Source organism: Lissotriton vulgaris, chromosome 1_1 (assembly GCF_964263255.1).
Source record: "Lissotriton vulgaris chromosome 1_1, aLisVul1.2, whole genome shotgun sequence".
Lineage (NCBI taxonomy): Eukaryota > Metazoa > Chordata > Amphibia > Caudata > Salamandridae > Lissotriton > Lissotriton vulgaris.
The window spans coordinates 1,156,654,978-1,156,680,013 of record NC_141685.1 but is presented as its reverse complement, the minus strand read 5'-3'; the positions used below and the strand labels follow the sequence as shown (position 1 = coordinate 1,156,680,013).

The 25,036-nt window shown below is 44.7% G+C and overlaps 1 protein-coding gene across 2 annotated transcripts in view; it reads right to left on the bottom strand.

The window, feature by feature from the left end:
* Positions 1 to 25,036, bottom strand: part of C1QL4 (complement C1q like 4) — a 366,833-nt gene that overhangs the window by 152,967 nt on the left and 188,830 nt on the right. The window lies entirely within an intron of this gene.

Below are 25,036 nucleotides of genomic sequence, written 5' to 3'. Positions count from 1 at the left end.
CACCCCGGGAGAGGCCTAAAGCACTCTGGGTGAACAGAACCTTTCACCTTTCCACACATAGGAGCTGATTACGATGCGGTTTGGAAGGCCTCCTAACGACATTTTCTCCATCCGAACTAGATCAGGAACGTGTCTTTCCGACCGAATTGGAAAGGTTTCTGACCGACTGATTATGATGTGAGTTAGGCATTAGGAATAACCTAATCTGAACCCGATGACATTCGGAATGACTGAGCCGTACAGAGCAGACTCGTACATCTCTATGGGTCGCATTTCCAAACGACCGCTTACGATACTGGATTCGGACAGCCTTTCTGAATCGTTCCGTCTGACTTGAATCGGAAGTCAGAATCAGATTTTGGGGGCCTGTAGCGGGCCCCTGCACCGGAGCTTTACCAATCGGACCCGTGGGGGTACCCATGATTCCCCCCTTACCAGCCATGCACAGTGTAGCAGGCACCAGGGGTTGCCCACCACAGGGTGCCCGATTTTCCCCAGCCATCCCTTTTTTCAATGGGAGCCTATGCATTCGGTCAAAACATAGGCTCCCATTGAAATCAATGGGAGTCCGACCGAATCGTATCTGGAAGCATCCAGATGCATCATAATCGGTCGGTCAGACCCTCCCGATCCGAGTCGGTCGGAAACTATTACCAAACCGATTCGGTTGGAATGATTTCCGAACCGCATCAAAATCGGGCCCTTAATCTGGCAAACATTCTGTTCATCCAGGCACTCCGCGTCTGCACTTTTATAGGGCCATGCTGCCCTTCCTGCAGCCAAACTGTACCACACTTGCCCTCACTGCTTAACAGCGATGCCACAGTAATTATGCGGTAATTGAGGACACAATTCTATGGTCAGCAAATCATATGCCATATTAAGGAACATTCCGTGGCTGTATGGTTTAGCTATCTAGTTATTTAATGCACATTATAATTTTTTACGTTTATAACAAATTTACTATAAGTAGGTGAAATACAATAAGATAATACAGTCATGAGTTAAAACAAAGAATACATTTAGAACTATCAAAAGATGCTAGGAATTGTACAAAGAGAAAAGCAGTACAGGAAAGAAGGGGGAGCAAGGGGAGGAATGTAGTATAACATGAACGTGATGCAAAAATCATATATGGTTTACTCTTATAGCAGTATGATAGTGCATAAATAATTACAAACATAAAAGATTAGTTAAAGACCAAAAGTGATATTGTCCGGGGAAATGCCTGGTGCCCGCTACAGCTAGTCCGGCCCTGAATGTGTTCCCAGTGATCAGAAAGACTTCCCAAGAAGATATTAATGAAAGAAAATGGTATTTTGGAATTAAAGATGGAATTAATTTGTTTCCGAAATTTTGGTCAGAAGTCATGGGACAACAGGGGGAAACATCACTTACAACGCAACTTTTACAACGAGATACTATTACAACGCAACTTTTACATCGCAAAAACTTTTACAACGCATGTATTTACAACGAATGTTTTTACAACGCAGGTACCTTTACAACGCATACCATTACAACGTAAGTATTGGTAAGTATATAATTATATTTTAAATGTTATATGTTTGGGGTAAAGGGGTATTTTTAGGGTTCAGGGTCAGTGTTGGGTTTTTGGGTAAAGGGGTATTTTTGGGGTTCAGGGTCAGTTTTTAGTTTTTGGGTAAAGGGGTATTTTTGGGGTTCAGGGTCAGTTTTTAGTTTTTGGGTAAAGAGGTATTTTTGGGGTTCAGGGTCAGTTTTTAGTTTTTGGGTAAAGGGGTATTTTTGGGGTTTAGGGTCAGTTTTTAGTTTTTGGGTAAAGGGGTATTTTTGGGGTTCAGGGTCAGTTTTTAGTTTTTGGGTAAAGGGGTATTTTTGGGGTTCAGGGTCAGTTTTTAGTTTTTGGGTAAAGGGGTATTTTTGGGGTTCAGGGTCAGTTTTTAGTTTTTGGGTAAAGGGGTATTTTTAGGGTTCAGGGTCAGTTTTTAGTTTTTGGGTAAAGGGGTATTTTGGGGGTTCAGGGTCAGTTTTTAGTTTTTGGGTAAAGGGGTATTTTTGGGGTTCAGGGTCAGTTTTTAGTTTTTGGGTAAAGGGGTATTTTTGGGGTTCGGGGTCAGTTTTGGGTTTAGGGGGTACAGGGGTACAGGGTAAAAATAAATTAAAATTACATGTAAATTAAATTACATTTAATTATATTTTTTTAAATTAATTTACGATTATAAAATTAATATATATTTAACAATACTTACGTTGTAATGGTATGCGTTGTAAAGGTACCTGCGTTGTAAAAACATTTGTTGTAAATACATGCGTTGTAAAAGTTTTTGCGTTGTAAAAATTGCGATGTAAAAGCATGCGTTGTAATAACATGCGTTGTATCGACATAGATCCGACAACAGGGCATGTGGATAATAAATGGTTTATATTTGCATGTTGTGACTGACAAGACCAACAGACATGAGGGAGGTTTAGATATATTTTGTCTACTGTTGCGGGGAGCGTCTGTTGAAAATATAGAAATGTTTTTGTGTCGTATTTGCTGAGTGTGAGGATTTTCAGATTTTAACACTTATTTCCTCCATAAAGACATGGGCCAAGTTACTTCTAAATTTCTTTGCCATGATATTTCAGTATTGTTTTACCTCTGTCCACAGGTATTTGTTGTGAAATATTATAAATTGCAGACGCTTTAGGGGCCGCAAGTAAAAAGATTTGATAAGCAAGTAGTGGAGGATATTGTAGGATTAATTTGAAGCTGCAACTGTTTATAAACATTAAATATATTTTGTAATCTCTGAAACTTATGTTGATAGAAATGTGGAAAACCAAAATGAAGTTATACTTGCGGGAATGACAAAATAAAATTGTCACCTATTAATTGCTTGTCCCATATCAAGCCTTTTTTTCTCCAGAGTTTCGAACAAATTGGTTTGTTGTTAAATAATATTAACTTGTTGTGCCAAATAGTGAAATATAAAAACGTCTTAACATGTATGGGATTGTTTGGTAAGACAGTATTAATTAATTTGCCTAAATATTTGAAAATGTGTGTTGAAATACTTTGTGGTTTTCTAGAAAAATTAAATATTCACGGATGGAAAACAGGGATATGTAAGCCATTTCCAAGTCTGCCCATAGTTTAGAATATTCAGGAGGTTCACCACTCCAGGCTATTCTGTGGTTCCTAAAAATACATAGGAACTGCACGTTTAACAACATAAAACAAGGGATTGGTGTCCAGACTGATTCCAAACAACCCAAACGATATGTTAATCTGTAGACCAGCTAGCTCACAGAGCCACTATAAGCCCCCTAACCTTACCAAAGAGCCACTAGTGTCTGGAAACTATCGAACATGACAACCATTGATCCTTCAGGGATCGTGGAAACAGTACAGTACTTTTTGCTCAGTCAATCGTACTTACTTAGTCTCAGAGAGATACGCAGAATGAACGATGAGGACGTTTTCAATAAGCATTTAAGAATTTATTGAACCAGAGTCATTCTAGTATAAAACATGTTTGCTGCAACAATCATCAGACAGAAGCAAATGTAAAAGATTACAAGCACCAACAGAGTAAATAAAAGGTAGAATCGTACCATGGTGTTAAAACAGTGAATATATGTAGGCATATATACCTGACGGTAATCAAGCCTACTCCTACTATGCAAACCCTACCTAAGTGTGCCTAAGTGTACCTAGCATGTATGTGGGTGTAAAGCCAAGAATCCCCTAGGAAAGAGCCCACCCCATTACCTGATGGGAGAGGACGAAGGACCCTGTCTTGGTCTCAAGTTGGACATCCTGCAAGGGATCTCAGACCGCTGTGTTTTGTAGCTTCTGCCAGCCGGGACCTCAGTGTCTTGTGTCAGCGTGGAAGTGTTTCCTCTGTCTATCTTGGGACAGTATGGTTCTTTTACACCATAAAGATAGCCTCAGGGTTCCTACTACAATCGATATGTCTTTTATGGAGAGTATGTTAATCCTGTTATGTAAGTCATGTGCAGGGGACCTTTCTAAGAATCATAATGCATAATGAATTAGGCTAGTTTCAAGGAAACCAATCGTCATTTATTCAGCACATAACTGGGTAAAAGGTCAGTGCTAGAACCCTTATGCAGAACAATGTAGGACAAATATAGGTGAAAGGTAATTTGCTACTTAGGCCTAGTTTTGGGGTACATAATATGGGGACACATTGTTTTAATAAAAAGGCTGTGTGATAATGGTGCAAATCTGGGAAGTTGATGCCACAATCAGACTCAGGGTGCTTCAATTTCATCAGGGACATGCAAGGTTTTTTTTTATTCCAAGGGAAGGAAGAATAGAATTCATTTTCTTGAAAATTTGACAAGGAATATTTAATGAAATAATAGATATAGTGGATAGTTCAGTTGGTACCAATATCATTTTAATAGTGTAAAGAGGGCCCCACCATGAGATTTATAAATGATGGGACTGAGTTACCAATGTTGATAATTTCAGTGAAATAGTAGTTTGATGGATTGAGTGAACCATAGACCTAGATATATAATTCAAATAGTGTTCGCAAAGTCATGTTTCAAAGTAAATCTTTTAATTCCAATAATTATGCATTACTTTTGTGGTATGAAATTAACAAAATTATGCAATTACATCAGCCTGAGTAATTAAGAGTAATCTGGGGCAAAAATCTGATCCCAGGACCACCGAAACAACAAACTAAGAGACAGCGGGAAACTGCTGGCTATTGCTGTTCTAGTGCTGCAGCACTTAGTTCCATGTTCTTAGTGCAAAATGCATCCTCGGGCACATTTTGAAGGGAATTACACCAGCTACCCCATCCCTATTTATAGAATAATTCTCGTGTCCGTGCCTGTAAGCCTCCTGTGAATTCCACCATAAAGTGATTTCTGGTGAGAGAGAATCTCCCAAACTCGGCTCCCTGTGAGAGCTCTTAACACAGTGCACTCTGCAGATTTTTCTAACATGTTATTTCCTGCCTACACAGCATCTTTGTTGACTAACCAGTAGTTTTGTAATACAATCAAATTGTGTCTTTTGTGTTTGTTTAGATGGTGTTTTAAAGTAAAATGAACCTTTGCTTTGGTTGTTTTAAGGGTGCCTTAAAGGAAAGATGCAGTTTCAGTATTAGAAGGGTCCAAGTTGTACTTACTGTACTGCCAAAGGCTGCAGAAGGAGCTAACTTTGAAGGGACTATCTAGCTTCTTGTCATAGAGATTGAAAAGGTAAAGCGAGGCCCAGCTCTCCACAAGGAAGGATTGTGAATAATTTTACCCCTGCCTCATCACCAGGGTCACAACTCTGATCCCTTGCACCACTCCGAGCAGACCTGTTCTTTCTTCTTCATCTAGATCACATCAATCCTTTCCACAGAGTTTGCCAAAAATGCTGCTCTGCCATGTCAGGGAGCCTGAATTGCTAGAGGTGGGCTGGTCAGCAGAGCCTCTTACCGTGGTCCCACAAGCCCAGTTTTCAATAATCATGTCTTAGGGTACACATGACAACGGCTGTACATCCTGCAAACACCCGCCACACACAATCAAGTGCCATTGCACCTGGAGTGTGCTCCGGGAACTCCCCTGGAACTAGGTACAATCACATCGTAATGCACACGGCCATCCACGCAAACCATTTTATAGAAAAAACAACTTACAAAACAGCTTGCACAACAAAGCTGAAAATATCAACTGCCAATACTTCCACCTTACATCATGGTGTTCACAACAATGGCCATGTCAGCTCGTGGACCTCTGTATTGGTTCCAGTGGAAGCAGCTCCTGCGGCTCAGGTGGGCAACCATCTGGAGGCCCCCAAAATATTCAGCGTGGCTCCCTTCTGCCCCAAGTCCAATGGGTATCTGTGAGATATAGGAGACGCGGGCCACTCTTCACTTTCTTCAGGGGGGCAATTATTTTATGTTAGGCCACCGAGTTGTGGGCTGGATTATGGTCAAAATCTTTTGTCTGACATTTCACTGCCTGTGTGGTGTAGTCCATGCCTAGATCCACCCTAATACTCCTTGCATAGTGAATGCTTAGCAAAAAAGAAAAAGCAGTTCCCTTAAAGTGAACAGTGGAATGACACAAGTCAGTCAGTCAGTCAAGAGGATGGTAAAGAGGCCTTGCACCAGTGGATTGGACAAACACAAGAACAATGAAAGCCATTGAATAAGAAGAAGACAAATGTGAGTGACAAATCCAACTAATTGTAGGCTGTGAGCACCTGTAAATTCTTGGTAAGCCCACAAAAGTATTTTTTTCAACAACACAACTTGCACAGTGTTGTAGGCTCGACTTAAAAATAAACATTCAGTCCTAGGGGCCCTCTATATCTGTCCTCCGCCCGTAGGATACAAAAACTTTGCCAGCACACCTATTACAAGCCAGCTCAGCAACACCCTGTCACAGGAAGTCCCCTTTGTGACACAGGCGAAGCAGTGTTGGTGGATACTATTGCTTATCAATAGTGTTCCAGGTTCTAAAGTTCTATTTCATTCCAATTTAAGTATTTTATTTCTTATGGCCCATTGCAATGATGTTATGTAAACTTTTAAATGAATACCCCTGGTGATTTTGATTATGATTTGCCCAGTAAAGCTCTACTTAAGAACTTCTCAAAGATGGAATTCCATTTATTATGTTTTAGGCTAGATGCACAGCTACGCCGCCTAAACCCCTCTTAAAGGTTTCTTAGACACCCTTCTTAAGCCCTGCCCATTTTAGGACCCCTATCTTTTTCATCCCATAAAGCACCGTTTTACTACATCATATAGGTGGTGACAGTACATCAAGCTCGGGAACTCAATCACTGCTCCTATTGTATAATATCGATATCATAAAAATTGCAATATTTGTGGTATAAATATTATGGTCCTAAACATCATCTTTACATACTTAAATAAAGTACAAAAATATTGTCTCCAAAACATTGTGGTCCTAAACATCAACATTACATAGGTAAGTATATATATTTGTTTTAAAGTATTTACAATTAATAATACTTAAAAAATCAAATATCTTTAACGTTAATTGATTTTTCAAGTTATTATGAATTATATATATAAAAATACTAATATTAAAAAATAATTAACACAGAATAGTTATTAAAAAAATTACGTACATATTTTTATACATTATAATTCTTTAATAATTAACATTAAATTGAAAACTGCATTACTAAAATTCGTATTACTCCAAAATTAAAGAAAACAAATCCAAATATAAAATTACAATAAAAGCACGCTTTACAATATTTATAAAAATATATTAAAAAACAAAAAAGCAAAATCATAGTACAAACATAACTACAATTTAAAAATGCTAATACAAAAAATTCTACAACATTTATGAAAATAGATACAATTTTAACATAAAGGGAACAAATACTTACAATTCTACATCCAAACTAATAAACATAAAAATATGCAAAATGGCTTTAAATACCGTTTAAAAAAATCCTGCCTATTCATTTAGAAGATGCATATAGGAACATACTTAAACTGGAAGATGATGAATTAATCTTTCGAGCTGGCACTTTTTTGAGAACTGCTGTAACGGATCACAATACAATGTGCACCTTATGAAGAATGTGTTTTTGCACTGGTTTTTAAATGGTTATTATGGAATTCTTGGGCTTCTTTTAAGAACTTGTTGCATGCGTTTTTAACACCTTAACCGCAGCGGTTTTTCCGCCGCGGTGCGGCCGTTCTAAAGAGTGGGCGGGGCTGCGACGGCCAGCGGTCGTCCGCAGCACTGGGGAGGGAGTGCTCCCGTTGGCCAATGGCCGACGGTAGCACGGAAGGGGTTAATATATCTTGCACTTGTGACTAATGTTTTATTGAAATTGTTTTATTCTAAATATGAAGTTGTGCCTTTTAATTTGTTGTAATATGATTGTGCTTTTATGGATATGGCGCTATCCGAATAAAGTAATTTTGAATTTAATTGAAATATATATCATTAAGACTATTAAACACTAGTAAAATAAATATTTAAGCAAACACATACATTTTTTTTAAAAACAACATTCCAACTTTAACAAAAAATTTTACAATGTAAAATTTGTAGGAATACAATTTGCTATTCCCAGTCCAACCTAAGCAAAAGTCGGCAACATGTTGGAATTTGGGAGAGGGAAATTAGTATTCCCAAGCCAACCTTTGCAACAGTAGGGGAAGTGTTGGACTTTGGAGGGATCAGATTTACTATTCCTGTTCCAGCCTAACCAACAGTAGGAAAAACTTTGGATTTGGAGAGGTCGAGTTTATTACTAGCATTCTAACCTAAGCAGCAGGAGGAAAGTGTTGTGAAGAAAGATAAAATATTAACATAAAATATTTTTTTAAGTCATAAACATTAATATCAGAAAAACATAGAATAAAAATATATGAAACACTATATGAAAAATAAAAATTAGTTTGTTCACCACTTTTCATAAGCACCCACATACTCATAAAATGTACTTAACAAATAATTTTAAAAAATACACTTATTAAAGAAACTAACCAATTTAAGCTTTATTTGCAAATTAACCCTTCCAATATATTATAGTAAAAATACTTACCCCTGCGCTCACCTAAAATCCAAACGACGCACCAAAAATGTAAATAATAATAAAGAAAATTAAATAGCTCACTACAAATACATTTTGTTTACAAAAAATATTAAATATAAAAAATATATATAGCACATTGAAATAAAGTAAGCCAATTAATTAATACAATTAAATAATTTACATAACTAATGCTCTAATTAACCAATTACAGTAACCGCATTAATTATTAATTTACAAAAATAGTAATTAAATAATTTATTACTTAGTTAATTTACATAATAATAAGCTCATTAAAAAGTATGCTTACATTCAAAGAAATGATAAAAGATATATTTGGAAACACTTCACACTCTACAATATAATAAACAAGAATAATTTGGAGAAAAAACCCCACAAAAACAACACTTTACAATTATTACCAAAACAATAAAAAAACAAAAAAATACAATTACCAATGATATATTGACAATTTATATCATGATAATATATTTATTCCTGTCTGTACGATTTTAACTTTCGTACCTTTTGGTCATCTTTATATTTCTAATTATGATCCAATGATTAACGCTTGTCAGTATGTGTCTTATTCCCATATGAAATACTTTGGTTTCCCCTGTATAAATTTTGAATCTTATAACAACCTTTTTAATGTAACGAATTGATTTTATGTTTCGCTTGTATGATTTGTTTACAAATCGAATAAAAGCTTTTGAAATTGAACACAAAATCATGAAACAGTACAAATTATAAAATTCCATATGATATAATATGCAAATAATATTTTTTAAACAATATTAAACACTTAAATACACAATAGTCATATCGGAAATATACTGCCTCACGAGATTCTAGTCATCACGATGACCGACGATATTTATTATACAGCATTAACGTTGCGCACCCAATTACCGCTACAAGGTATTACCTCCAGAATTTGGGGCGAGTCTGAATGAAACAGTCAGTGGCTAAAGATCAGGTCGGGAGAATCTATTGTTCCTTAATGCGAGCAGTCATGCACAGGAGCCGGTGACATATTGCTACTGCAAGCCTACCACATCCTGCACCAGGAGAGACATCACTCACCGCCCCTAATAAGACATAAGCGTGCAGGCTGTCCTCCCTCCCTCCGAGAGACATTGCTCGCAGCCACTATTAACATAAAGCCAGCATGAGGTGACATCTTCATCCTGTAAGAGACATGGCTCAGAGTGCCGCTTAACCTTAATCTGGGGGAGGGGAGGGAAGGGGAGGAGAGGGGTGATCAGGTATGGGTGCAAGTGTGAGCTAGTCTTGTGAGGGAGGATTTCTTACATCTCCCACTGCAGTATGAATTGCCTCCAGCAGCAAATTGAGGGTGTGGATTTGACAGTGAATCTCAGCTTCTCACAATACGCATGTGTGTCAAATCCCCACATTGCTCACAACCCAGTCAGAGCTGTCTTAACAGCATTATAGGCCCCCCGAGGAAAAGCAGTGCACTGAGCCCTGCCTCCACAACAACTCACAGGAATACAAATGTTAAAAGGAAAATTAGTGTTAAATTCTGGTCTGCATGGGGCCCCTATGCTCGTGGGGCCCCGGAACAAATGCCCAGCATGCCCATGCGTTAAGACTGTACTGAACCTGGTATATGTGATCAAGCGTAATCAACACGTAAGAGGAGTATAAACTGCAGTTCTTCTCAAAACGTGGCCTCTCTACTGGGACTGTTCAAAGACTTTACTATTCTGGGGTGAAGTGGCAAGGTTTAGTGGGAGAAGTGAGAAGGATGGACGAGACCATGTGTATAGTGCTGTAATTGGTATGTGTATGTGTATGTGCACATCTATATGTACGCAGGTGTGCACATATATATTTGTGTACATATACGTATGTGAGCATGTTGTGCATTTTTATATATAGATGTATGAATGTTTCCACACATGTATTTACATACCTGAGCGTATGCATCTAAAGTATGTTTAAATATGTAGGAATGTGCTGAGATTTATAACGCACAAACATACAAAGCTCAGTTGGACAGCAAGGTTCCAAGCCCTCTCCATGTATGCCTTCAGGATCTCGAAACCTTCCTATCACTGATCAGCCTTTGCGCTCTCGGGGGCATATTACCAACAACTAGCGATAATTATCGCTATGTTGGCTTAGCGGGAATATTCCTTTTGCCACCCTTCACCAGTTTTTATCGCTGAGATACCTTGCTATTATCAAGGTTTATCTCAGAAGCAATAAAAAACGGGCGAAATGCGTGAATATCGCTGTCAATACAGCGATATTCAGGCATTACCGTGACAATGCTCTTAGCCATGTTATCCACCTCTCATTGGATAACATGACTAAGAACTGGTCAAGGCAGGCGTTAGCTTTTGGAGATATTCGCGCTTAGCGCGAATATTTCCAAAACTACGCCTGTGTTGATCATAGGCGATAGCGATTGCAGCGACTGTTTTCAGTTGCTGACATTTTGGCACGCCCACTTTGCATGTCATTAGCGATAATTATCGCTGACATGCAAAGCGGGCCCCAAAATGCCCGCTATCGCCTACAAGCTGTCGCTAACTGGTGTTAGTGACAGCTTGGTAATAGGGCGATCAAATTATCGCCGCTTTAGCGGGAAAAAGTCCCGCTAAAGCGGCGATAATGGCCCTTGGCAATATGCCCCTCAATCTTGCAGAGTAGAAAGGAGCTCAAGACTCACTTGTTCTGCGAGTTCCATCAGTAAGGAAGGGCCAGACCGGCTCCTCGGGCATGAACTATGGAATATCGAGATACATACCCAGCGGCGTAGTGTGTGCTGCCTGCGCCCGGGGCGAGGCAAGTATCCTTCCATTTTTTGTTTAAAGTGTTGCACCTCTAAGAAGAATGCCCGTGAGAATGTTGTGCCTGGAGCAACCACCTTCCTGCCCCCCCGCACTACACCATTGCACATACCTATGTACACACATAAGGAGTGATCGATTCGGCGATGTGTGCAGTTGGAGAGAGGGAAAGAGAGAAACGTGTTATTTGGCCGAAGGTCAAGGGGCTGGGCTGTCCTTGTCCACGCTGCACGAGGCGCATCGCTGCATGAGATTCAGTGCACACGTGGGAACAGAAGTCCACATTTGTGCAGTAGTGCAAAGGAGCTTTATAGGCATGTCTCTACAGCAGCACTGATAACCAATCTAATCCGCTCCCCCCTTAACCTAACCCAACCTCTGCATCCCCTCCCATCCCCTCCCCATCTGCTACTCTTCCCCCTCCACTATAACTCCTACTGCTCTCTCTTACCCTTTTCTCCTCTCGCTTCTCGCTTCACTCTATACCCATACGCACACAAACAAGGTACTTCACACACCTTCCTCAGTAAACAACTCCACTCTCTTACCATGCAAACATTAGACAACCCTACCTCATCTTTATATGCAGCTACACGCATACCTACCCTCTACCTCGGCATGAAAGCCATTTATTAAGGGTTATAAAGTTGTTGTTGTTTTTTTTCAGAGAAGTATTACAAACATAATTACATTTACTAATATATGCTGTACAGAAAAAAAACCTTTGTCCTCAAAGTTTCTTCCCCCATTCACTAGCCAAATATCCCTTGCATTCATAGAGTGCTTGTTCCATCTTATAAATTGCCACTAAGCGAGCCAGCCATTCTTGGAACCGAGGAGGCTCGAAATCTTTCCATCTAGTGGCAATTAGTAATCTTGCTACTGTCACTGAAATAAATATGAAACCAATCTGACCTTGGCTCAACCCTATGCTCTTTTCATGGCCCATCAACGTAAGTGAACGGGTTAGCTCACTCCTTTTTTAATGGTTCTAATTTGGAGCAACCGTAAAACATATGCATTGCCTCTGCTGGGACCCCGCACCTGGCACACTTTTCGTCCTCCCTTTTTAGGGCTCGCCTGCTGATGCGCTTCGGCGCATCGCTGGCGAAGCTCCATTACGGCTTATCCAGTGTTGAACCACCACTGGCGATTTCTTCAAGTGCATGTGCTTTTTAGGTCATTGCGCAAGCGCAAGCCCTAAAAAGCGCGTGCACAATGCCACCAGCCGCCTGCCTGCCTGCCTCGCATTACCAGATCAAAGGCAGCCCAGCCCCCCTCCCACAAGCTTCTCAGCGTGTGCTCTGCCTCAGGCCGGCATTTCTCCTCCCCTCGGGCAAACAGATAGCCGCAATAACACCCTCCCTGCTCAGCTTTTTTCTCAATTTCTCCCCGTCTACACTTCCCATTAGGAGCCCTTCCTCCCCCCAGATAATCTATATCCATAAGAGATAAGCAGCTCTTCCACCATCTCAAACCCGTATTAGTGCACGATTAATGAACCAACAGCGCCACAAAGACACCATTTGTTAAAGCAATGGACCTAGCGGCTCCTCACTATGCATGTTTTTACTTAGAAAATCAGCACAATGCAGCAGTGTGACATCAAGCCAGGTTCATCGACATCACTGCAAAAGTAAAGTTTTTATTCCCCATTTCCTCTTCAAGAAAGTGACTGCGCATCAGCCTCTACGGATCAGAAAGCGGAGCCCCTCCACTGACCGGGCTGCGAGTCAAATGGCCATGTTTCACAAATTATGGTTTTCGTGGTCTTATTCTGGAGTAGCCCTGTTGGCAAGAGAGGAAAGAGCAAGGCTCTGACAGCCAGTCCTCCTCTGCTTCATAGTATGCCGCGCCACTATAGTAAGTTGAACAAGGGATATTATTTGACAGAAAGAGGCAACCTGCATCTATTCACGGAAATACATTGAGCAGTCTACATTTTTATTTTTTAAAGCTACTTACAATGCACCATAACTATTCTAGGTCTACAAATGGAAATACATAACAAGCAACATTTTTATTTATTTTTTAAGAGGTGCATACTTAAAAAAATGATTACAAAAATTAAACATCAACTAGTAATAAAAAAACCTAGCAATTAAGATATGCTACGTCAAATAATAACTTTTGTCGCCAATTAATTATCAGTGTCTGGAATGGATATGGTCACACCCTCACTCACCCTCAACCCCTCACCCTCACTCACCCTCAACCCCTCACCCACACCCTCACTCACCCTCAACACCTCACCCTCAACCCCTCCCTCACGCTCACCCACCCTCACCCTCACTCACCCTCAACCCCTCACCCTCACTCACCCTCAACCCCTCACCCTCACTCACCCTCAACCCCTCACCCTCACTCACCCTCAACCCCTCACCCTCACTCACCCTCAACCCCTCACCCTCAACACCTCACTCACCCTCACGCACCCTCACCCTCACTCACCCTCAACACCTCACCCTCACTCACCCTCAACCCCTCACCCTCACTCACCCTCAACCCCTCAACCCCTCACTCACCCTCACTCTCACTCATCCTCTATCACCCTCAACCCCTCACCCTCACTCACCCTCAACCTCTCACCCTCACTCACCCTCAACCCCTCACCCTCAACCCCTCACCCTCACTCACCCTCAGCCCCTCACCCTCAACCCCTCACCCTCACTCACCCTCACCCTCACCCTCACTCACCCTCAACCCCTCACCCTCACTCACCCTCACTCACCCTCACCCTCACTCACCCTCAACACCTCACCCTCACTCACCCTCAACACCTCACCCTCACTCACCCTCAACCCTTCACCCTCACTCACCCTCACTCACCCTCACTCACCCTCAACCCCTCACCCTCAACCCCTCACCCTCACTCAACCTCACCCTCACTCACCCTCACTCACCCTCACTCACCCTCACTCACCCTCAACCCCTCACCCTCATTCACCCTCAACCCCTCACCCTCACTCACCCTCAACACCTCACCCTCACTCACCCTCAACACCTCACCCTCACTCACCCTCAAACTCAACATACATACATACATACATACATACCCTCACTCACCCTCACTCACCCTCAACCACTCACCCTCACTCACCCTCAACCCCTCACCCTCACTCACCCTCAACACCTCACCCTCACCCTCACTCACCCGCACTCACCCTCACCCTCACTCACCCTCACTCACCCTCACCCTCACCCACCCTCACTCACCCTCACTCACCCTCAACCACTCACCCTCACTCACCCTCACCCTCACTCACCCTCACCCTCACTCACCCTCAACCCCTCACCCTCACTCACCCTCAACCCCTCACCCTCACTCACCCTCAACCCCTCACTCACCCTCACTCTCACTCATCCTCACTCACCCTCAACCCCTCACCCTCACCCTCACTCACCCTCACCCACCCTCAACCCCTCACCATAACTCACCCTCACCCTCACTCACCCTCAACCCCTCACCCTCACTCACCCTCACTCACCCTCAACCCCTCACCCTCACTCACCCTCAACCCCTCACCCTCACCCTCACTCACACTCACCCTCACCCACCCTCACTCACCCTCACTCACCCTCACTCACCCTCACCCTCACTCACCCTCACCCTCACTCACCCTCACTCACCCTCAACCTCACTCACCCTCACCCACCCTCAACCCCTCATCCTCACTCACCCTCACCCTCACTCACCCTCAACCCCTCACCCTCACTCACCCTCAACCCCTCACCCTCACTCACCCTCACCCTCACTCTACCTCAACCCCTCACCCTCAATACCTCACCCTCACTCACCCTCACCCAACCTCAACCCCTCACCCTCAATACCTCACCCTCACTCACCCTCACCCTCACTCACCCTCAACCCCTCAGCCTCACTCACCCTCAACCCCTCACCCTCACTCACCCTCAACCCCTCACCCACACCATCACTCACCCTCACTCACCCTCACTCACCCTCACTCACCCTCACACGCCCTCACTCACCCTCACTCACCCTCACCCTCACTCACCCTCACTCACCCTCACCCTCACTCACCCTCACTCACCCTCAACCTCACTCACCCTCACCCACCCTCAACCCCTCATCCTCACTCACCCTCACTCACCCTCAACCCCTCACCCTCACTCACCCTCAACCCCTCACCCTCACCCTCACTCACCCTCACCCTCACTCACCCTCAACCCCTCACCCTCAATCCCTCACCCTCAATCCCTCACCCTCAGTCACCCTCACCCTCACCCTCACTCACCCTCAACCCCTCACCCTCACTCACCCTCAACCCCCTCACCCTCAACCCCTCACCCACACCACTCACCCTCACTCGCCCTCACTCACCCTCACTCGCCCTCACTCACCCTCACTCACCCTCACTCACCCTCACCCTCACTCACCCTTAACACCTCACCCTCACTCACCCTCCATGCCTCACCCTCACTCACCCTCAACACCTCACCCTCAACCCCTCACTCACCCTCACTCTAACTCACCCTCACTCACCCTCAACACCTCACCCTCACTCACCCTCACCCACCCTCAACCCCTCACCCTAACTCACCCTCACCCTCACTCACCCTCAACCCCTCACCCTCACTCACCCTCAACCCCTCACCCTCACTCACCCTCAACCCCTCATCCTCACCCTCACTCACCCTCACTCACACTCACCCTCACTCACACTCACCCTCACTCACCCTCACTCACCCTCACCCTCACCCTCACTCACCCTCACCCTCACCCTCACTCACCCTCACCCTCACTCACCCTCAACCTCACTCACCCTCACCCACCCTCAACCCCTCATCCTCACTCACCCTCACCCTCACTCACCCTCAACCCCTCACCCTCACTCACCCTCACTCACCCTCAACCCCTCACCCTCACTCACCCTCAACCCCTCATCCTCACCCTCACTCACCTTCACTCACCCTCACCCTCACTCACCCTCACTCACCCTCACCCTCACCCACCCTCACTCACATTCACCCTCACCCTCACTCACCCTCACTCACCCTCACCCTCACCCTCACTCACCCTCACCCTCACTCACCCTCACCCTCACTCACCCTCACTCACCCTCACTCACCCTCACCCACCCTCAACCCCTCATCCTCACTCACCCTCATCCTCACTCACCCTCAACCCCTCACCCTCACTCACCCTCTACACCTCACCCTCACTCACCCTCACCCTCACTCACCCTCAACCCCTCCCCCTCAATCCCTCACTCACCCTCAACCCCTCACCCTCACTCACCCTCAACCCCTCACCCTCACTCACCCTCAACCCCTCACCCTCACTCACCCTCACTCACCCTCACTCACCATCACTCACCCTCACTCACCCTCACTCACCCTCACTCACCCTCACCCTCTCTCACCCTCAACACCTCACCCTCACTCACCCTCAACCCCCTCACCCTCACTCACCCTCAACCCCTCACTCACCCTCACTCTCACTCACCCTCACTCACCCTCAACCCCTCAGCCTCACCCTCACCCTCACCCTCACTCACCCTCAACACCTCACCCTCACTCACCCTCACTCACTCTCAACCCCTCACCCTCACTCACCCTCAACACCTCACCCTCACTCACCCTCAACCCCTCACCCTCCCTCACCCTCAACACCTCACCCTCCCTCACCCTCAACCCCTCACCCTCGACCCCTCCCCCTCAACCCCTCACCCTCACTCAGCCTCACTCACCCTCAACACCTCACCCTCACTCACCCTCAACACCTCACCCTCACTCACCCTCACAACACATATTGTGTTACAATAGGTGTCACATTTGCAAAAGATAAAACTATTGGCATTGTAAATAACAAAGCTATTAATTCGCTATTTTCAAAACAAGCACATAAATAAAAAATGTGTCCTTTACAATACCAATAGCTCAAACTTTCCTAATGCAAGACCTATTGCATTGCTGTGCTTCTCTCCCCTGCTGCACTCTCCTGCTCTCTAGAGATGTGGCCTAACGACAAGAGCTGCCATCTAAGTCACGTAAATACAAAATATGTTGCATTCCAAATGCTATAGGTGTCACATTCGCAAAAGTTATAACTATTGGCATTGTAAATGACAAAGCCATCAATTTAGCAATTTTAAAAACCAACAAATAAATAACATATGTAATTTACAATACCAATAACTCCAACTTTTCTAATGCGAGACCTATTGCATTTCCAATGCTTGTTTCGCAAGTGAATAGTTTGGCAGGTGTAAAATATAGACTAAAAATCGTCTGAAAGTGTGAGATTTTAGGTTAGCTGATAGCAGCGTTCTTTTGGCCAGCTCAAGTGACATATCTTCATCTATATCCTCATTTTCTAAACTGTTAGTCCATTTCCTCTCTGTTCTCTCCAAATTATCAGGGGCTTCATCCATCATAATATTATATACCGGTTTGATTCTTCAAGTTGACCCTCCCAGAGTCTCAAACAATTGGACCTGTGTAATCGAAATAGCCTGTCTCTGTTTACCAAAAAATCCCTTGATTTTGAGATATTTAAAATAGTGTCTATCAGGGATTCCATATTCTTTCTGCAACTCAGGAAACAGATGTAATTGCCCACTTACATAGATACCTCCCAATATCATCAAACCTAACTATTCTCATTGTTTCCCAATTGTATCATAAAAAGGCCAGAGGAAAGAAGGGCGATCGCCAAACAGGTGCATACCTTGTACATTTTTCAATGCTCGGGTGCTTTTTAATTTCCCCCCATGTTTTCCAGACTTTCCTAAGAATTTTAAATCACACCTTTTTTAAAGTAGCTAGGTTCAAGCTGACGGAGTAGCAATGCTCTAGCCCCTTCCCAGAGTGCCAACTCATAGATTGTTGGTATTTCCTCAGTTCCTGTGATTCTGTCTCTATTATCTCTTTCGAAAAGCAATATATTCATAAATTGCAGTAACGCTGCCCAGTGGTAAAAAGTAAGATTAGGAGTGGCCCACCCACCTCGAATTTGTGGCAACATCAAGAGTTGCAGGGATCTCCTAATCTTACCATACTGCCAGATAAAGTTGCTAAATATCGCATCAGTGTTTTGATAATGGAGCATTCAATTTCCACTGGACTTGCCCTAAATAGATATAATATCTTGGGGAGCATAACCATTTCAAGGACATTAATCCTCCCTATGATGGTAAAAAGCAATGGATTTACCCGTCTGAGATCTGCAGATATTTTGCTGATCACTGGGTCAAAGTTGATTTTTGTAATTTGATCTGTTTCTGGGATAATCTTAGTTTTATTCAGCAGATATCCAAAACCCTGTCCAACTGTGATAGCCATAGCCTCGATTTCCTTTATTGCATTTTCTGGGTTTGATGTTAATACCGCAATATCGTCTGCGTAGGCTAACACTTTGCTTTCAAACCCCTGTGTTACGGCCCGAATAATGGCTTGATTCACCATAATCTATTGAATAAAAGGGTCAATGCATAAGGCAAATCAAACTGGGGAGCAGTGACACCCCTGCCTTGTCCTTCTTCCTACTCTTATGCTCTCGGATTCCCTGCTCATCAATTGGAGTTTTTCATTAGGTGCCATATACATTGCTTGGATTGCTGTAACCACCCTTGGGCCACACCCCTTAGCGGCTAGAACTCCCCCATAGGTATTACCATGCTACCCAATCAAACGTTTTTTCTGCATCCAGGAGGATCATAGCCAGATTTCCGTTGGTGTCCTTAGCAATATCAAATAAAGCTACAGCTTGCCTTATATGATCAGTTGTGTCCCTACCGGGAATAAAGCCATGTTGCCAAGGGGAAGCAAGACTGGCTATGAACCCCCCTAAGGCGGCCTGCTAGTATTTTAGAATAGACTTTTGCGCCATAATTAATCAGCAAGATGGGTCTATAAGAGGTAGGTATGTCCGGTGGTTTATCTTTTTTGGGGAAAAGAATAATATTAGCACCCCCCCAAGATTCCTGCGGACACCCAGAGTATTGCACCCCCAGACATAAATCCAGCAATAAAGGAGCTAGTTCTGTTTGAAAAACTTTATAAAATTCCAAAGGAATCTTATCTGGGACTACTGCTTTTCCTGATGCTAGTTGCTGTATCAAAGTTTGCACTTCCTCCAATATTAGTTCTGTCTCCAGCTTATCGCTTTCATCTCTATCCACTTTCCTACCTTCTAGATACTTTAACCACCCCTTGTAGGCTCCCCCCTTTTATTATTGATGGTATATGACTTTTTACTACTTTTTGTCTTGTCCTTAAAGCAAGAAATCTCCCTACTGTTTCCCCAAACTCATACCTCTCCGTCCTGTGGACCTGATATTCTGCTGGTGCTTTCTGAGAGAACTATGCACATATCTCTGCCTTAATTATTGCGATATCCAACTGTGTAGAAACCACATCCTCCCGCCACAATATTTTAACCATGTGTTCTCTTTCTAAGTCTCGGAGCTTAGCTTGCAGTTGCTTACTCTTCAGCTCCTGCTGGTGTCTTTTGTGTGACACAAAGCTTACCATTTCCCCCTCAGCCCTGCCTTAAACACATCCCATAACATAATGTGTGATGCACTATATCTATTTATATTTAAAAAATCTGTTATCCACTTTTTAAAATGGCCAACAAAGTCTGCATCAACCAGCAATTTCCGATCAAATGACCACTGGCGCTGCTGTGGGTTTATTGACTGAGCCTTTACCTTTAGAATCATAGGGTTATGATCCAACATTAGTTTCAACAATATTTCTATCCCTACTGTATCTAACATCTGATTTGAGAGAAAAAAATAATACAGCCGGACATATTTTTTATGAGGACATGAGAAATAAGTGTACTCAGGATCAGAACATTTAGAATCCCATACGTCCATTAATCCATGGCTGATCATAAGCGATGTCAGAGCTCTGTATACTCTGGGTTACTGTCCTTGATATCTACTTGCTCCAGAACTTCCCACTCCTAGATGAATAATAAAATCACTGCACAAAACCAGTGGGGTGGTCCAAGTTGAAAGTTCTAGTTCCAAATCTTCTAATACCTTGGGCTCATCTTCATTCGAGTCATAAACCGTACATATCGTTATGCCCATCTCTAACTCTACTAGGGCCCACCTTCCTCTAGTATCAACCAGTCTACATTTAGACAATCCTATTCTATTTTTAGCTAAGATGGCCACCCTTCTATTATTCGCACTTTGAGATGAGCATGCCAATAAAGAATACCCCTTTGCCATAGTTAGACCCCGTTTGTCCCATGATATGTGTGTCTCCTGGAGGCAGACAATATCTGTGGCAATAGACTTTACCATCTCCATAACCCTATGCCTCTTATTCCTATCCATTAAGCCCCCAGCATCAACAGAACAAATCGTAATTTTGCCCATTTGTTAAAAAATATCCATTCTTGATTGATCCACCAATCCCTTTCATCTACCCATAATAGGGGTAGTGTATTTCAATTTTTATTGCTATTCCTGATCGTTTACCTTCCTGTTTCACTATCCTTTTGTTTCCTCACTGAGATTCTTTACTCCACTTTTCTCCCCCATGCCCCTTCCCACAAGAAGCACTCCTGTTGTCACCGTGTACCCCCTTACCCTGGCCTACCCTACCACCCGTCACCTCCGCCCACTTGTGCCCCCCCACCCTCCGCCCCCCTCTTTGGGAAGGAACCAGACCACACATCGGTCTGTTGAGTGATGAGGAGCGAATTGCCAACACTGTGATATTTTGTGTTTCCTTTTCCAATGCATTTTAAACTTTAATAGCCCTAAAGAAGAATATCACCCCTTATACTAAAAGAGAAGGCAAAGGATACAGAGAAAAAATAAAGAAGCAAAAAGACTGAAAAGTAAGAAATACCATTCTAAACCTCCCCTTCCTTCTTCTTAGACTACTTTATCCCTGAACCATGCTAATGTTCAAGGTTTAGTCCTGTCAAATATTCATCGGCCTTGATCTCTGATGTAAAGAATTTCGTTGTGCCTTGCCAGACCACTTTAAGGGATGCCAGATTGTTGAGGAAAGCATTGGTGCCCTTGTCTTGGAAGGGTTTGATTAACTGACAAAGTCGCCACCTTCTCTCGATGGTGGCATGGCAAAAGTCCAGTCTCACAAAGAATGACACATCCCCCAAATTCCTCCGGGCCTCAGGTCTTGTTTTTTCGAATACCGCCTACCTTAAGAGAAAGTTTCCAAAAAAGACTAGAATAGCCCTTGGTTTGGTCCCCTCCTTGACCGGGTGTCTCAAGGTAAACGGTGTCTTGTGGACTCGTATTTCTTGTTGCCATTGCCAGTCTGAAAGCTCCAGGAATGCTTGCTGAAAGAGATCTAAAATATAGTCTCTGATATCTGTTCCCTCCTTATCCTTAGGGATTCCCAGAATCCTCAGGTTATTTCACTGTTGTCTATTTTCATATCCGCCAATTTCAATTGGATATCTGTGATCTGCTTTTCTTGTTCCTTGGAATGCGTAAACTTATCAGCTACCTCGGTCTCTACATTGCTAATTCGGGTTTCAAGTTCCGTCATACACTCCCTGTTGGACCCGGCCCTTTAGGCAGGTTCACCCCTAGACTTTTTGCTTTTTCCTAGCCTGTTTCTGGAACCTGGTGTTGGTGATTTTAGGCCTCTGCGCACTTTTTCACTGTGGTACAGTGTAAAGTGCTGGAGCTCTCTGTGTATGTATGGTGAGTGACCTGCCCTCCCATAGGAATGAATGGGGAATATGTATGCCCATGGTAGTTCCTGATGTGTGGGGAGTACAGGGGTGAGTTTGGTATGTATGAACTCGTGAGAATGAATGCTGCAAAATGATATATGCGGCATGACTGTGTCTAGTCTAGAAGTACTACTTTTGGGAGTTGGCATATTTGTGTAAGTTGTTGCTAGCGTGTGATTGGCTGGTGAGCCTGGCCCAGAGTGCCTGGGCCTGCTTGTGGATTGACTGTCTGGTTTGAGTATGACAGGGGCTGGAGAGCCCAGGAGGTTGTCTGAGTCAGCCCATGGATGAAAGGCAGCATCTGCTGCCAGGGAAGTGGGAGGAGATGGCACCTGATAGTGAAGGGCTGTGCCTGCCTAACTACAAAGCTGGCTCCACCTCCCGCTGGGCGACTGTCACCTGTGTCCCTGATACTGAAGGGACTTCCCTATAACCAGTTCTAGCTGGTTCTCACACTGCCTGCTTCAAAGGACTTCAAAAACTTTTCACTGTATAAGAAGGGGCTGTGTCCCCTTCCAAAATGTTCTTGTTTCTGACTTGAATCTACCAGGGGCGGGCGCTGCCCAGCCCCTGGATGCCTGAAGGACTTTTCCTGCTGGGGGCTATGCTGCTCCCTCTCCTGGACTGCTGAGGTCCAGGACTGCTAAGGACTTTGCTGGACTTGTTCCTGTAGCGCTGAGAGAGCGCTTTGCTGTCCTTCTAGCGCTAGGAGCGCTTTATTTTACTGTGGTAGCGCTTGGAAGTGCTCGACTTGCTATTTGTAGCGCATGGAGCGCTTACAATTTCCTTTAGCACTAGGGGAGCGCTTTATTTGTTGAAGCCGGTGCCCACCCGGCATTTGCCCCGCGGCCATGCCGCTAATCTTAATTTTTACTCGAGGGAGCCCACTCCTTGGTAAACTCAGCCCCCGCCTGCCTGCCTAAGGAGAAGGGCCGCTGCGCTGCCCGCAGCGACCCAGAAGTGGATGGCCGGCCGGCCAATCCCAGCGCGGCCGGCCGGAAGCCCCGCCCCGCAGCCCGAGGGAAGGAGAGAGGGTGCCCGGGTGACTAGAGGAGGAAGCATGGCGGCCGGATCGCAGGGCTCCCGTGATGCGAGGGAGCCCTGCTACAGCTGGGAGACCGCCGTGAGGAGAGAGCGGAGGGGGCACGGGGCACATTGTCGGTGCCCGCCCCCACCGCACGTTGGGGAAGGAGAGAAGATGGCGGCCGCTGCTGGGGCTCCCGTGTGCAGAGGGAGCCCCGATTGAGGAAGCTGAGCGGCGCGACGATGGAGCCTCCCCGCAGCAGAGCCAGTGAGTGAAGGGCTGCGGGGGGCGGGGGAGCTCCGTGCGGTGCCGGTCGAGGCACTGAGTAAGGGCGGCCCCGAATGGCAGTGGGTCGCCCCACCGTGATTACAGAGCCCGCGAGGGGCTCTTGAGGGCCCGCATTGCTGCATGTTGGTGCCGCTTCGAGGCACAGAGTCAGGGCGGCCCCGGTTGGCAGCGGGTCGCCCCAACGTTGCCCAGAGCCATGAGAAGGCTCCGGGGGCCATTTGTTGTTAGAGGGGGCGTCGGGGCACATTGCTGGTGCCCGCCCCCTCCTGCCAGCAAGATTTGTGTTTAAAGCCATGGAGGCTTTAAGGGGCCCATCGTTATTTAGAGCCATGAGGGGCTCTTGGGGGCCATGTTAGTTAAGCGGGGGCGTCTGGGCACATTGCCGGTGCCCGCCCCCTACTGCCTGCGAGAAGCTTGTGTCCAGAGCCATGAGAAGGCTCGAGGGCACATGGTTTACAGAGCCTGAGGGCTCCAACGGCCATAGATAGTTTAAGAGCCTGTGTGGCTCCAACGTTGGGCATGTTTGGCTCCAGCGTGGGCGCAGTTTGCTCCTGAGGGCTAGTGAGAGCCCTGCCGCAGTTCTGGTTCCCCAGCTGCCCAGCACTTTGTGGGCAGCTGCCACGTTTAGGCTTTTGGTTCTTTGTGACTGGAGCTGCATGGCAGCGCGCTCTGACATTGGACTCAGGGCATCCTTGCCCCACAAGGCCAGTTGGCCTAGGGACTGCCACAGGTGGTGGCTTATGTAAGTTATGCGCAATGTGATTCCTATGTTTATAATAGTATTTGCCTACTGTGTGTTTTTGCGCTATTGTGTTGTTCTGGCACCTCTGAATGTTTTTAGGCATCATGTGTCTTTCTTTCCATGCGCTGCACCTCTGAATGTTTTAGGCATCATGTGTCTTCTTGCGCTGCACCCCTGAATGTATTTTATTGCATCATGTGCTTTATTCTTAACACCTCTGAATGTTTTAGGCATCATGTGTTTCTCTTTATTACTCCTCTGAATGTGTTACATGCATCATGGGTAATGTGTTCTGGTATACCCCTAAATGTATTTTATTCTTAGGTGGTTGTCCTTTTTAGTACAGGTGGTCCTAGTAAGGTCCTGGTTCCTGTTACCAGTGGATACTGGTTGTGATCTTTGTGATTACCATTTTAGGTTTATTATTTATTATTCTAGAAGTGCTATATCTGAATATGACAGTGGCCCATGTGGCCCTGTCTTGTGAATAATCCCATGTGAATATTGCCCGTGCCAGTTGGCACAATGTATATGTGTGATTTTATCTGATGTGTTTTTACAATACAAAAGTTATTTTTATAATAACCTTGTGTGGAGTCTCTTTTGTGGTGTGCCTAGTATGTTGTTGCTGTTGTGCGCTGGCGCAAATGCTTTACACACTGCCTCCGAGTTTAGCCTTACTGCTCGTGCCAAGCTACCAAGGGGGTGAGCAGGGGTTACCTTGGCGTGTGACTTCCTTGCCCTGACTAGAATGGTGGTTTCTGCCTGGCTTTGGCGTCAGCCTTAGCCTACCAGAAATAGCCAGTTCTAACACTCCCCGATTGTGTTGCAGGTTTTAGTCTCTTTTTTACGGTCATCCATCCGGGTCTCCTCTCGATGTTGCAAAATCGTTTTCAGGACAGTCTCTAATGTCGGAGGATGTGAAGCA